We start from the raw sequence: 14,669 nt of genomic DNA, 5'->3' as shown, positions 1-14,669 counted from the left end.
CTTCAAGTCACTTATAAAGACTTTCATTATAATTGAAAGTATGTCATTAACTTTGGGTCAACAGTTTTTTGATGATACTGTAATTTGAAACATTATGAAGCTAAACATGTTTGTTTACAAAGCCTGAAATAATAAACACAAACAAACGAGTAATATATTTTTTATTTATACTCTGAGAAAAATGTGTCAGTTTAGTTAGGCTACAGGAAATTCAGCAACAAGGAAGCAGCACCACAACGTCATTTGAAGAATGGAAACTTGAACTAGAAAGACAGTCACAGCACAGACTGCTATGCATAGCTCAACTCATTTACAGACATGTCTGGTCAAAGTTAACCAACGGCCACTTTCTGAGCACCCAACATATAGCTATAGCGGGGTCCAGAATGATTGGATCTTGAGAAAGAGGAGCCAAAAAGACAGTAGAAAATATACAATACAAATACTCAGCTATATTCTATGCTAAAAAATAGGACATTTATATTATTTTATACTGATATTCAGAGAGAGAGATTTTTGTTTAACAAGTAATAAAAAAAAATACCAAAACATAGGGTCAAAATGATTGTCACCCCTGTTTCAATACTCCAGCACCCTCCCCTTGTGGAGGATAACGATACTGAGCCTTTTCTAAAATGTTTTATGAGATTGGAAAAACACATTGGGAGGATCTTTTCCCCATATCTATAAAAAAAGAGCTCTATGTCATGTCATCTGACCATAGCATCTCTGAAGTTTGATAAATGGCTTTGGCACTTGGATTGGAACCGGTGCTATGGTCAGATGACAGAAAATTAGAGCTCTTTGGGCCACACACACCAGTGGTGGGTTTGGCGGTGGAAAACAAAAGCATATTTTGTATTTATTTTGTATTTATTTCACCTTTATTTAAACCAGAACAAGTTCTCATTTACAATTGCAACCTGGCCAAGATAAAGCAAAGCAGTTTGACACATACAACAACACAGAGTTACACATGGAGTAAAAACAAACATACAGTCAATAAAACAGTAGAAAAATAAGTCTATATACAATGTGAGCAAGTGGAGGTGAGATAAGGGAGGTAAAGGCAAAAAAAAAAAAAGGCCATGGTGGCGAAAGTAAATACAATATAGCAAGTAAAACACTGGATGGTGATTTGGCAGTGGAAGAATGTGCAAAGTCGAAATTAGACAATAATGGGGTGCAAAGGAGCAAAATAAATAAATACAGTAAGGGAAGAGCGGTAGTTGTTTTGGGCTAATATAGATGGGCCTATGTACAGGTGCAGTAACCTGTGAGCTGCTCTGACCAGCTTGTGCCCGAAGCCGGTACACTTTATGGACAACAATCCAAGCTTCAAGTGCAGGCGCGAAAATTCAAAAATCTATTTTTTTTTAATTTTAACTTTCACACATTAACAAGGTCCAATACCAGAATTTGAAAGATAAACATCTTGTTGATCCAGCCAAGCATGTCAATTTTAAAAATGTTTTACAGCGAAAAAACACCACGTATATTTAGTGTTTAGTCTCACCACCAAATACAAAAGACGTACAGACATTTTTCACAGCCACAGGTAGCTGCAGTAGCATGCACAAAGCCAACCTAACCTAACGCTAGAAACCAACCAAACTAACCTTAGAAACAACTTCCTCAGATGACAGTTCCTATAAACATGTTTTACACAATAAATCTATGTTTTGTTTGAGAAAATGTGCATATTTGAGCTATAAATCGTTTTACATTACTGCTTACCATCATTAGCTACAGTCAGAAAATAGGCACGGGAGTAGCCAGTAGTAATACAGACACCAACGTCAACTACTTAATTACTCATCATAAAAAACATTTCAGAAAAATATATTGGCTGTTATAGCAAATGAAGGGACAAAGATCTTGTGAATACAAGGCCAAATTTCGATTTTTTTCAATGGTTTACAGCGAAAACACCAACTATAGCGTTATAAGCTTACTGCAATAGCTAAACACACAACAGCGTTGATTCCAGGTTAATCGGTTCAGCCGATAGCACAGTTCGACAAGGATATATGAAATAGCATCCCACAATTGGTGCCATTACGCTTGTGATCTTACCATCAGAATGTTGTACAAGCGGGTCCTTTGTCCAGAAACCGTCTTTGTTTTGGATCCAGAACGAACTCTTTCCCTCTTGGATTTAGCAAGCACAACTGGCCATGCGGCGCTAACCTCTCCTTCTGTGAACAAATTCATACAACGCATCACGCCTAAAGTCACCGAATTAAATTTCAATAATATAATAAAACTATATTGAAAAAAACATTACTTTTAGGATGATATTGTGACATGCTAGTCAAATAAAATTTAAAGCCGGAGATTGTATTGTCGCCCATAACGACGGCTTTCGAAGGCGATCCAGGGTCCTACTTCGCCGCTTTCGAAAGAAAAAAAAATGGCTGGACCTCTCATTCCAAGATATGTATTCAATCTCTGAACAAATATAATCAACTCATTTTCTGGTCTCACTCGCGCTGACACCCAGGGGAAGGTGTTTATGACGTGTATCTATATCCTAATGACATGCCCATTTATAGACACAGCTCTTGACAGACACCTCGCTTCAGAAATCTCACTCCGGATAGGAAAAAAAAAAAAAGAAAAAAAATGGGCTGCAGAAGGAGAGTTCTGTTCACTTAGAGAGAAATAATCAAACGGTTTAAAAACTATCTAGAGAGTGTTTGCTACCTAATAGTAAATAATAATATGCATATGCTGTACGAGCAAGAATTAGGTACGACGGCGTTTGGAAAATGGGCATCCTCTTTTCCAGGTTACTCATTACTTGCCCCCTTCAGCCATAACAGGTAAAGCTAGTGAGGGAAAAGTGTTTCCAGTTTCAGAGATTTTTGTAGTTACGTTCCATCTTGCGCACAAGAACTGGAAGGAGAGGCGGCAAAGAAGAAATCTGTTTTTGGGCGCTTGCAAAATGTACCTCATACCTACTGTAAACAATACTGGGTGGGAGGTGAATTTGATGTCAAGTTTGCTTTCACTGGTCAAGTGGCCCTCATTGGTAGGCTATACTTTTGCCGTAATGATCTATCTACACCAACAACAAGGCTGCGCCAGCTGACAGGACCAATTATCCTGCAAGCCTGGGCCAAATTGCATATTTTGTTTTGCAAGCCAGGGGCCAAATTACCTTTCTTCGATCACGAGCAAAGAACTGTTATGGAATTTTCATAAATTGGAAAAGTATTATTAATGTTTGCATCAAATTACCCTATCCTTGAAAGTCTGTGATTATGCTTGCATTAGCATAGCCAACTATTGATTAATGATGATCACTTATAAATCAACAGCCTGCAGGTGGCGTCTTTGGATTACACTATGTCACTATTACACTATTACACTATGTCATGGATAGGCAATGGCTGACAATCTGATGTGCTACAGTTCTGATGTGCTACAGTCTGATGTCCTACAGTCTTGATATGTAAATTACTGATGTGCCTCAGTCTGATTTGTGCTACAGTCTGATGTGCTACAGTCTGATGGCTGCCAAAACAGTTCTGATGCTGCTACAAATCGTGATGTTACAGTCTGCATGTGCAACATCTGCAATCGTGCTACATTCTGACTGCTCAGTGATGAGTGTGCTACAGTCTGATGGTGCTAACAGTCTGATGTTGGCTACAGTCTAGGCAGTACTGAATGTAAATTCTGAGTGGCTACAGTTGATGTGCTACTAGTTTGATGCGCTTACAGTTCTGGATGCGCTACAGTCTGATGTGCTACAGTCTTGATGTGCTACTAAGTCTTGATGTTCATCCCAGTCTGAATATGCTTAAAGTCTGATGGTTGCTACAATCTGATGTTGTTACAGTCTGATGTCTACAATCTATGTGTTACAGTCTGTGCAAGTTATGTGCAACACGAGCTAAGCTGATGTGCTACAGTCTGATTTGCTACAGACTGTGTAGCGAAAGTTTGCTCTGCACTGTCTGCGTTACAGTCTGACTGCCTACCCATGATCTAGTAGTGTCAAAACATCGTGATGTATTACCAGTCTTGATGCTTATAGACTCTCTGTGTTTTACAGTCTGATAGTGTTACAAGATCTGATCTCATAATCATGCAGTGTTCTACAGTTCTTGATGTGCTATACAGTCTGATCATTGTATGTAGTTTAAGTCTGATAGTGCTTACAGTCGTCTGATCTGTGTTTTACAGTCTGATGCTGTTACAGTCTAGATCAGCTGTTGCTTACAGTCTGATGTGCTACAGTGTCTGATGTGTACAGTCTCTATGTCTAACAGTCTTGATGTGTGACAGTCGTCTAGATGAGTCAGGCTGTGCCTACAGTCTGATGTGCTACAGTCTGATGTGCAACAGTCTGATGTCTTACAATCTTGATGCTTTACAGTCTGAGTCTGTTACAGTCTTGTGTGCAACAGTCTGATGTGCTACAGTCTGATGTGCTACAGTCTGATGCTGTACAGTCTTGATGTGGCTACAGTCTGATGTGCTACAGTCTGATGTGCTACACTCTGATGTGCTATGGTCTGATATGTTAAATTCTGATGTGTGCTACAGTCTGATGTGCTACAGTCTGATGTGTTAAAAAGTCTGAAACATGCGTGTTGCTACAGTCTGATGTGTTACAGTCTTGATGTGCTACACAGTCTGATGTGTTACAGGTTCTGATGTGCTACAGTCTGATGTGCTACAGTCTGATGTTCTACCAGTCTTGATGTGCTACCGTCTGATATGTTAAATTCTGATGTCTGCTACAGTCTTGATGTGCTACAGTCTGATGTGCTACAGTCTGATATGCCTACAGTCTAAATGTGCTACAGTCTATGCGGCTACAGTCTGATAATGTTACAGTTGATTTGTGCTACAGTCTTGATGTGCTACAGTCTGATGCGTTACATCTGATGCGTTACAGTCTGATGCGTTACAGTCTGATGTGCTACAGTCTGATGTGCTACAGTCTGATCGCTACAGTCTGATGTGCTACAGTCTGATGTGCTACAGCTGATGCGTTACAGTCTGATGTGTACAGTCTGATGTGCTACAGTCTGATGCATTTTTGAAAAACTGACGGTTACAGTTAGTGTTTATAAGAGTTCTCTCGTGTGTATGTTGTTGCCTGTCTCAGGTAAGCCCACGGCGCTGAATTCTTCTTCTTGCTTGGCAGAGTTCTCAGTAAATGTTAAATTGTTGAACCTGCAACCCAAATGTATTACATAAAATCTACATGCCATATCTAACAATTGATGGGCTTCCTGAATAAAGTATGTTCGCTGTGACAGAAGTTTATAAAAAAAAAAATATTCACAAAGTTGTATCTCGCCTGCATGCTCGCGCTGCGAGTGAGGGATCAGGTCATCAATGACCTTATGTCTTAGATCTAGCTCTGTACTCTCCCTGAGTCAGAGTATAGTTTGGTACTGTCCCTTTGCAGTCAGACAGGTTTAGGTACTCTCCCTGAGTCAGAGAGGCTTATGGGTACTCTCCCTGAGTCAGAGAGAGGTTTCAAGGTACTCTCACTGAGTCAGAGAGGTTTAGGTACTCTCACTGAGTCTGAGATGTTTAAGGTACTCTCCCTGTGTCAGAGAGGTTTAGGTACTCTCCCTGAGTCAAGAGAGGTTTATGGGTACTCTCCCTGAGTCAAAGAGAGGTTAGGTACTTTCCCTGTGTCAGAGAGTTTAGGACTCTCCACTGAGTCAGAGAGTTTAGTACTCTCCCTGATCTGAGATGTTTAGTACTCTCCCATGTGTCAAGAGGTTTAGTACTCTCCCTGAAGGTCTCAGAACATGTTTAGGGTACTCTCCCTGAGTCAGAGATGTTTAGGTACTCTCCCTGAGTCAGAGAGGTTTAGGTACTCTCCCTGAGTCAGAGATGTTTAGGTACTTTCCCTGTGTCAGAGAGGTTTAGGTACTCTCCCTGAGTCAGAGATGTTTATGTACTCTCCCTGAGTCAGAGAGATGGGCATTGTGACAGATAGTCCAACACTGAGTCAGAGAGGTTAAGGTACTTTGACAAATTTGCCGCTGTTCCCCTTTAAACAGCAACTGAATGTAATAATGAACTTATATGTGGCATTGAAATGAATCAGAAACATTTAGGGGCTCTATTTGAACAAACCCAATGGTAAATCTTAGCGCTAGTGTTAGGGTTACAGGTTCTAGTGTTAGGGTTACAGGTTCTAGTGGTAAGGTTCTAGTGTTAGGGTTACAGGTTCTAGTGTTAGGGTTACTTGTTCTAGTGGTAAGGTTCTAGTGGTAGGGTTACAGGTTCTAGTGGTAAGGTTCTAGTGGTAGGGTTATAGGTTCCGGGGTGGGACAAATATTTTTGTATTTTCATGAATTATGTGCGCGGTAGCTGGTGACGATGCGAAAGGAATGGGTTTTGATGAGTTAACAAGTTGAGGGTTTGTCGAGGCTTCGCCTCTTACTGGCCAAACGGAACAAGCTCCATGGCTAAATATGTGGTTGTTTCAAATTGTGTATTTACTCTCTCTTATGTATTGCATTGTCATCAACTCCAAATAGAATGTTAGTCCGTTACAGACTAGTTCATTATATATCCTGCCCCATATTTGTAAAATATGTTGAAAATGTTTGAAGTGCACATTGTTCTAATTGTATTGCTTCAATATGGAAATACATTGTTAAACATAGTCCATAGCATTAACACTGATATAGAGGCTAGGCCTAGGTCATATGGCCCAAAAATATAATATCTAGATTTTTTTCAAACTCATAGGTGATTCACGATATACTGTATATCTAAAAATGTTTTTACTTTTTCTCTAAATAAGTTTTGTTGCACAATTAAAGGTCAATACACTGCATTTGAAACAGTCGGGAATAATCTAATGAATTCAGGGCTTGTAAATGTATACCTAGGCTAAATGTAAGCCTTCAACCATAAGACCCACAAATAATTGTAATTATTTTATCAAAATAGTTTAACCTGTTTTTTTGCAATTATCAGTGATCTGGCTTTCAAATCTGTCTATGAAAACGCCCTTTTTGTTACAAATGTAACCGGAACCAAGCACAATGCACATCCATTAATAATAATGGCCAACTTCTGTCAACAGGCATTATAGAAAATAAACACAGGTCTCATAAGCAATCTTTCAAGCACAAGGCCACTGCTAGTGACTAGCCACCTAATCTTTATATTTGAAGTCTAGCCAGGGCCAGCTCTAGACTTTTGGGGACCCTAAGGAAGATTTCATTTCCTGCAAGACTCAATCATGGACACTCTTACTGACAGTTGTGGCTGCTTTGTGTGATGTATTGTTGTCTCTACCTTCTTGACCTTTGTGCTGTTGGCTGTGCCCAATAATGTTTGTACCACTACTATATTGTGTTGCTACCATGTTGTTGTTTTCTTAGGTCTCTCTTTATGTAGTGTTGTGTTGTCTCTCTTGTTGTGATGTGTGTTTTGTCCTATATTTATATTGTATTTATATTGTATTTATTTATTTATTTTAATCCCAGGCCCCAGTCCCCGCAGGAGGCCTTTTGGTAGACCGTCATTGTAAATAAGAATTTGTTCTTAACTGACTTGCCTAGTTAAATGAAAGTAAAATAAAATAAATAAAAATACTGCACATTTTGCCTGGTGCGTGGACAAAATGTTGCAGTTTTAAAAAAGGTTTTCATGCAGTTKTACACATTTTYGWATGGGGCGGAGAGAACATTTTGCAATTTTGTAACYCATTTCATGCAATTTTGCCATGGTGCCGAGACATTTTCGCAGTTATAAAGCTAACTTCCTGCAATTCAACCCATATTGTCATAGGGTGGAGATTTTTTTGTTGCAGTTTTAAAGCTAATTTCCAACAATTCTGCCAWGACTTATGCCATGCCTTTTTATTAGCGTTTGTGACACAAATCCAATGCAAGTCAATGGTACATATATTAGCATTTTCGCACTTCATATCCAAATCATCCTAAAATATCAAAAAATGTATTGTGAAGTTAGCTGATTTGGACAAGTTAGCATTTGAAAAAGTGGCCAGGTAAAAAAAAATCCAAATGTGTGTCATTATAGTCGTCTCTGACGTGCGGTCAGACACGCTCAGGTGGAACAAACTTAAACGTGCACCTTTTTTCAATGCTGAATTGAATGTTATTGACAAAACCGAACATATTTTTTGTTGTTGTTGCAAACATCCTTTCTGAATTTCAAAAGTGTATAATCTGATTACAATATTTTTGCTGGCAACATAACTGGTTACAGTTATTAGAAAATAATAATCTGATTACATGTAATTCAGTTACTCCCCAACCTTGARCATAAGTGTAACATAATCAAAGGTGGAGATACAAAGGTGCAGTGTCTGAATACAGTGTCAGCATCCCGATTAATGCTTTAAGGTAAAAAAATAATATCATGTTTGGGTCCCCAGGACCAGGATTAAGAGGCTGGYGTATCGTGTTACGTATCCACAGCCATTGGAGACTGGGAAGTCCCGCTTCATTTGCTGGTTGGACTATCCACCAACATCTTACAGAAATACTGCTCATCTCTGGCTAAATCAATGGGAGAAATTATGTTAGAAATTGATTCAACTCTGTCGACAATTTGTATCTTAACTTGACATTTTTAGTCGAGCAAGTCTGTTTGGTTGCTTCAGTTCATTTGACTTCATGATTGTGAATTTCTAAGGTACGTAAAAACAGTTCTTAGTTGATTCAACTTGATTTCATAAGTTAAGTCATGAGTTAAGTCAATTTCAAAATCAAATKAAATCAAACCAAATGTTATTGGTCTCATACACATGGTTAGCAGATGTTAATGRGAGTGTAGRGAAATGCTTGTGCTTCTAGTTCCGAACGTGCAGCAATATCTAACAAGTAATTTGATACAGGACAACCCACAGTCGAGCTCAGCTCAACACTGACTGGCTAATTATTTGATATATTTTTTAATCAAGGGAGGCCAAATGCTTGCTGGCATTAATCAATCAAATGCTACAGCGGCAACATGCCATTCTCTTTGGGTCCAGACAGCATTCCATACATGGGCTACACATACTGAGACAGAGGGGCGCTGTTTCCCTCGCTCTGATCATTTCTCAGGTGAGATTCTATGGAGTGAGATACCTGCCAAAGGGTTGAACGTACGTATCGTTAGGATCGTAAAAAAATCCATACGTAAATTGTTAGGATTGTAAGAAAAGCCATGCATGAAACATGAAACGTAAACATAAAATGTCATCTGTGAACATACAAACACCATGTTACTATTACGGACTAACATTTTAGGTTTGGACAAATCTATTATATTGTAATTCTGACGTAAAATAATACCTTTTAGCGTTTTGACAGTTTTCATCTTCCCAACAAAGCATCCTGTGAGGAGTGCTACACGAACAAGCAAAACACAGTAGAAAAAAACGTGGGCATCCCCATGCATGCACCTTATCAACATATGACTCATTCAATATTGCACAATCCCATTCTCTGGGTCTGTCTGCAATCATAACCAYTAGTGTGTATACCAGGAATAATGAAACAGAATAGATGTTTGGTGAATCTATTAATTATGTATGACCACTGGAGAATGCCACTCAAAATCTTGCCAAAGTATATTCTGTAGCAGGGGTTAATGTGAATGTAAAATAATTTGACTTGATTTACATGAATCGTGTCATGAACATATGGACTTAAAAAGGAACAAGGAAGAGGTTTTAAACGTAGGCTAAGTCTGGCATAAGCTTATTCCCACACTTTACAATAACTCTGTTGCAGTGGTCTTAGGTAGTCTCCGTATAGGCTATTCCCTCCATCGCAACACTGCTGCCCAGATGAAGAGCTTGTGATCTCCATGCAGCACCATGCAGCCCCATGCGCCTTCGTAAAAGCAGCCCTCAACCTCAGAAGATGCCCTTCTGGAGGCATGCAGCCAGAGTCATTATACCCTAATGTAGGCCTATTTGCKTACTAGCCAGATAAAGTGCAAATCATGATGCGTGCAACTCGTCATTCGAACATATTTGAACATTTAATTAATTCTTCATTCAGATCAGTTCAGTCAGTATGTCATCCATTGAGTCATTTGTCTGAGTTTAAATAGGAACTAAATCAAAGAGAATAGAACAGTCTTARCCATTTGTTTGATTGAAATCCATGTGTTCAAATTGTCTACATTATCCAAAGTTCTTCAGCCTATCACTTTAATAATTCAATGTTTAATTTATGGCTATCCAAATAAAAAAAAGGCCGGCTATCAATTTGGTTACTGGTGTCCTGCAGAATCATTTTTGAACTCCGTTTGTGTTTTATAACTATAAGGGCTCCCCTTAAAGAGAGATCCAAGCTCACAGGCCTCTAAATATAGCCTCTAAATACATTTTAAACAAAATAGTTYAAGAAGCACATGCAGTGGCTGATTGTCACGTTCCTGACCTGTTTTCTGTTGTTTTTGTATGTGTTAGTCGGTCAGGGCGTGAGTTTGGGTGGGCAGTCTATGTTATGTGTATCTATGTTGGTTTATGGGTGACCTGATATGGTTCTCAATTAGAGGCAGGTGGTTTATGTTTCCTCTGATTGAGAACCATATTAAGGTAGGTGGTTTCACATTGTTTGTTGTGGGTGGTTGTTTCCTGTGTCTGTGTCTATGTTGCACCATACGGGACTGTTTCGTTCGTTCGTTCGTTCGTTCGTTCGTTCGTTCATTTTGTTTGTAGTCTGTACCTGTTCATGCGTTCTTCGTTGCATGTAAGTTCGTAAGTCTAGGTCTGTCTACTTCGTTTGTTGTTTTGTAATTTTGTTCAAGAGTTTTTCGTCTTCGTCTGTTTTTGGAATAAATAATATGTCAAATTACCACGCTGCATTTTGGTCATCCGATCCTTCTCGCCTCTCAATTTTCAATTCAATTCAATTCAAGGGGCTTTATTGGCATGGGAAACATGTGTTAACATTGCCAAAGCAAGTGAGGTAGATATTATACAAAAGTGAAATAAACAATACAAATTAACAGTAAACATTACACATACAGAAGTTTCAAAGTCTGAGGAGGAGGACGAGGTAGACGTACGTTACACTGATAGGGAAAACAGATCTGGCAATAAGGATGGGCTATAGATAGTTCCATTTGGGACCCCTTGGCTATTTTTGGCAGGACAAGTTAGTCAAGATTTAATCAATATTTCGTTTGCCTCATTTATTGATACGGATATAGCCTCTGTGTGATGGGGTTCTGCAATGCAAATGGCTATAACAGTCCTACATACAGAGTGGAATTCCCTAATACAACAGTCAAAATGCCTAATATAAGGCCTACAGTCCGTTCTCCCAAATACTAGAAAAAGTGTGATTCATTAGGTCACATGATCACTATAGTAGCCCCATGTGGCTATAAAAATAAGTTATACAATTATATGGCCAATAGATAATACACAACAACATGGCACATTTAGATAGTGGAATAGGCCTAGCSTAAATRYTATTTACTTTCTATTTTGCAGCTCAGGCGGTTATTCTACACAAGGCTCTTCTACATTTGAAGTTGCAAGTTTACATACACTTAGTTTGGAGTCATAAAACTCGTTTTTCAAACACTCCACAAATATCTTGTTAACAAACTATAGTTTTGCAAGTCTGTTAGGACATCTACTTTGTGCATGTCACAAGTAATTTTTCCAACAATTGTTTACAGACAGATTATTTCACTTATAATTCTCTGTGTCACAATTCCAGTCGGTCAAAGTTTACATACACTAAATTGACTGTACCTTTAAACAGCTAAGAAAACTCCAGAAAATGATGTCATGGCTTTAGAAGCTTCTGATAGGTAATTGACATCAGTTGAGTCAATTGGAGGTGTACCTGTGGAGGTGTACCTTCAAGGCCTACCTTAAAACTCAGTGCCTATTCGCTTGACATCATGGGCAAATCAAAAGAAATCAGCCAAGACCTCAGAAAATAAAATGTAGACCTCCACAAGTCTGGTTCATCCTTGGAGCAATTTCCAAACCCTGAAGGTACCACGTTCATCTGTACAAACAATAGTATGCATGGGACCAAGCTGCCACAATACTGATCATGAAGGAGACCTGTTCTGTCTCCTAGACACGTAATTTGGTGCGAGAAGACACGTACTTTGGTGGCAACGTACTTTGAATGTACTTTGGTGCGAGACGTACTTTGGTGAACGTACTTTGGTGCGAGAAGTGCAAATCAATCCCAGAACAACAGCAAAGCACCCTGTGAAGATGCTGGAAGGAACAGGTACAAAGTTCTATATCCACAGTAAAACGAGTCCTATTTCGACGCAACCTGAAAGGCAACTCAGCAAGGAAGAAGCCACTGCTCCAAAACCGCCACAAAAAAAACAGACTACGGTTTGCAACTGCACCTGGGGACAAAGATCGTACTTTTTGAGAAATGTCCTCTGGTCTGAATAGAACTGTTTGGCCATAATGACCATCGCTATGTTTGGAGGAAAAAGGGTGAGGCTTGCCGAAGAACAACACTCCAACCGTGAATCACAGGGGTGGCAGCATCATGTTGTGGGGGTGCTTTGCTGCAGGAGGGACTGGTGCACTTCACAAAACAGATGGCAACATGAGGAAGGGAAAAGTATGTGGATATATTGAAGCAACATCTCAAGACATCAGTCAGGAAGTTAAAGCTTGGTCGCAAATGGGTCTTCCAAATGGACAATGACCCCAAGCATACTTCCACAGTTGTGGCAAAATGGCTTAAGGACAACAAAGTCAAGGTATTGGAGTGGCCAGCACAAAGCCCTGACCTCAATCCTATAGAAGAGTTGTGGGCAGAACTGAAAAAGTGTGTGCGAGCAAGGAAGCCTACAAACCTGACCCAGTTACACCAGCTCTGTCAGGAGGAATGGGCCAAAATTCACCCAATTTTTTATGGGAAGCTTGTGAAAGGCTACCCGAAACGTTTGACCCAAGTTATACAGTTTAAAAGGCAATACTACCAAATACTAATTGAGTGTATGTTAACTTCTGACACACTGGGAATGTGATGAAAGTAATAAACGCTGAAATAAATCATTCTCTCTACTATTCTTCTGACATTTCACATACTTAAAATAAAGTGGTGATCCTAACTGACCTAAAACAGGGATTTTTACTACGATTAAATGTCAGGAATAGTGAAAAAAAAAAGTTTTAATGTATTTGGCTAAGGTGTATGTAAACTTGGTGACTTCAACTGTATGTGTTTATCATTCTCACACAAGTAATTTCCTGAAGGCCCAAGCCTATACCACGCCATCTACTGGTATAACGTTGCTATTGAATGCAGATCTAAAACAAACTCTGGACTTTTTGGGGGGAAATGAAACTGGAAGCTGCAAAGCAACTAATGTCTAGTCTAGTTGCTTGATTGACTACCTAACTTTAACTAGCTACGTTCGGTTCATGTCCTTCGCAGATGCCACATTACTGACAAAAGTTTGTTTGTATAAAAAAGATATGTAACCGAGTAAAGGGAGAAGTAAAGTAAGAATTGAATGTGTAAATGTTTATTCATTGTCTTAACAGTTCTAATTTAACTTTTTAACAGTATACATGCAATTTTCACCTGTTCCTCCGCAAACTGATCTCAGATCTCAGAACTTTGATATTATCCCACCCCTTTTTAGCCACCACTGCCTTAAAAAGCCACACACCTAACACAATATCTGCCAATTAATTTCCAATAATATTGCCCCTGTCTGTCTGTGTGGTGCATGCATTTGTCTATCACTGTAGCCAGTTAATGTGATAACCATCTTGTGGGTTGACAGAAATACTTTCCCCAAAACCTTGTTTGCAAACTTTGAAATTACACACAATTACACAAAAAAAAATATATATATATGTTTGTTTTCTTCCAACCCCCCCCAAAAAATGGTCTTCTGATGTGATTTAATCATTGACATGGACTCAAAACATCCAATTTCTTTGTTTTTCTATGAACAATTGTAATTTTGAGAGMTAKAAAAATAAATAACTGAGAAAACAAAATTTGGGAAAATATAAAACATAATTTGGGAAAATTATCACAGATTTTATAGACTGTAACTGTGTACTGTTTGGGCAGAGTGAAGACAAAACACTGTCCCACGTCGAACACACATCAAAAACATCCACAAATTCAAATCGTTCCTCAAAACCCAAATCTTGTTCTAATCGCATTTCCTAATAAGGCGAGAATTGAACCGAAGGCTGAAATCAGGAAGTTCAAGCCCCCTTTTAAGGGCACTGCATCATTGAACTTTACCAAGTACCAAGATATCTTAGACAACTTGATTGCACTCTGCCAGGAGTCGATCTTCCCCAAGCACTAATCAAAAATCAACAAAGAATGGTTAACTGCACAAAATCTACATTTTGCAATGGCCATCTCAGTCTCCGTACTTGAACCCCATTGAAAACATGTGCGGTTTGAATTGAAGATGGAAGTCCATAAGTGCAGACAAAGATATCAAGGATTCGTGTAATGAACTCTAAAATGAGAATTAGTGTAAGATCCCTCCCAACGTGATCTCTCTCATTAAAACATTTAGAAAAAGAACTGTGTTATTATTCCTCGCTAGGGGAGTGTGCTGGGAGCTTATTTATAAAACCAGGAGCTGGAGTCACAAATATAATGTTAACCCCTATACAGTTACAAATAAATATATATAAAAATTAAAAATGTAATTACAACTCATTGTTCTATCTG

The 14,669-nt window shown here is 38.9% G+C and overlaps 1 protein-coding gene across 4 annotated transcripts in view; it reads left to right on the top strand.

Moving 5' to 3' along the window:
* Positions 1-14,669, top strand: part of LOC112072965 (natural killer cell receptor 2B4-like) — a 75,862-nt gene that overhangs the window by 52,659 nt on the left and 8,534 nt on the right. The gene's annotated exons all lie outside the window — the stretch shown is intronic.

Source organism: Salvelinus sp. IW2-2015, unplaced genomic scaffold (assembly GCF_002910315.2).
Source record: "Salvelinus sp. IW2-2015 unplaced genomic scaffold, ASM291031v2 Un_scaffold2107, whole genome shotgun sequence".
Taxonomy (NCBI): Eukaryota; Metazoa; Chordata; class Actinopteri; order Salmoniformes; family Salmonidae; genus Salvelinus; species Salvelinus sp. IW2-2015.
The sequence above is the reverse complement of the archived record's forward strand: the minus strand, read 5'-3'. Positions and strand labels throughout refer to the sequence as shown.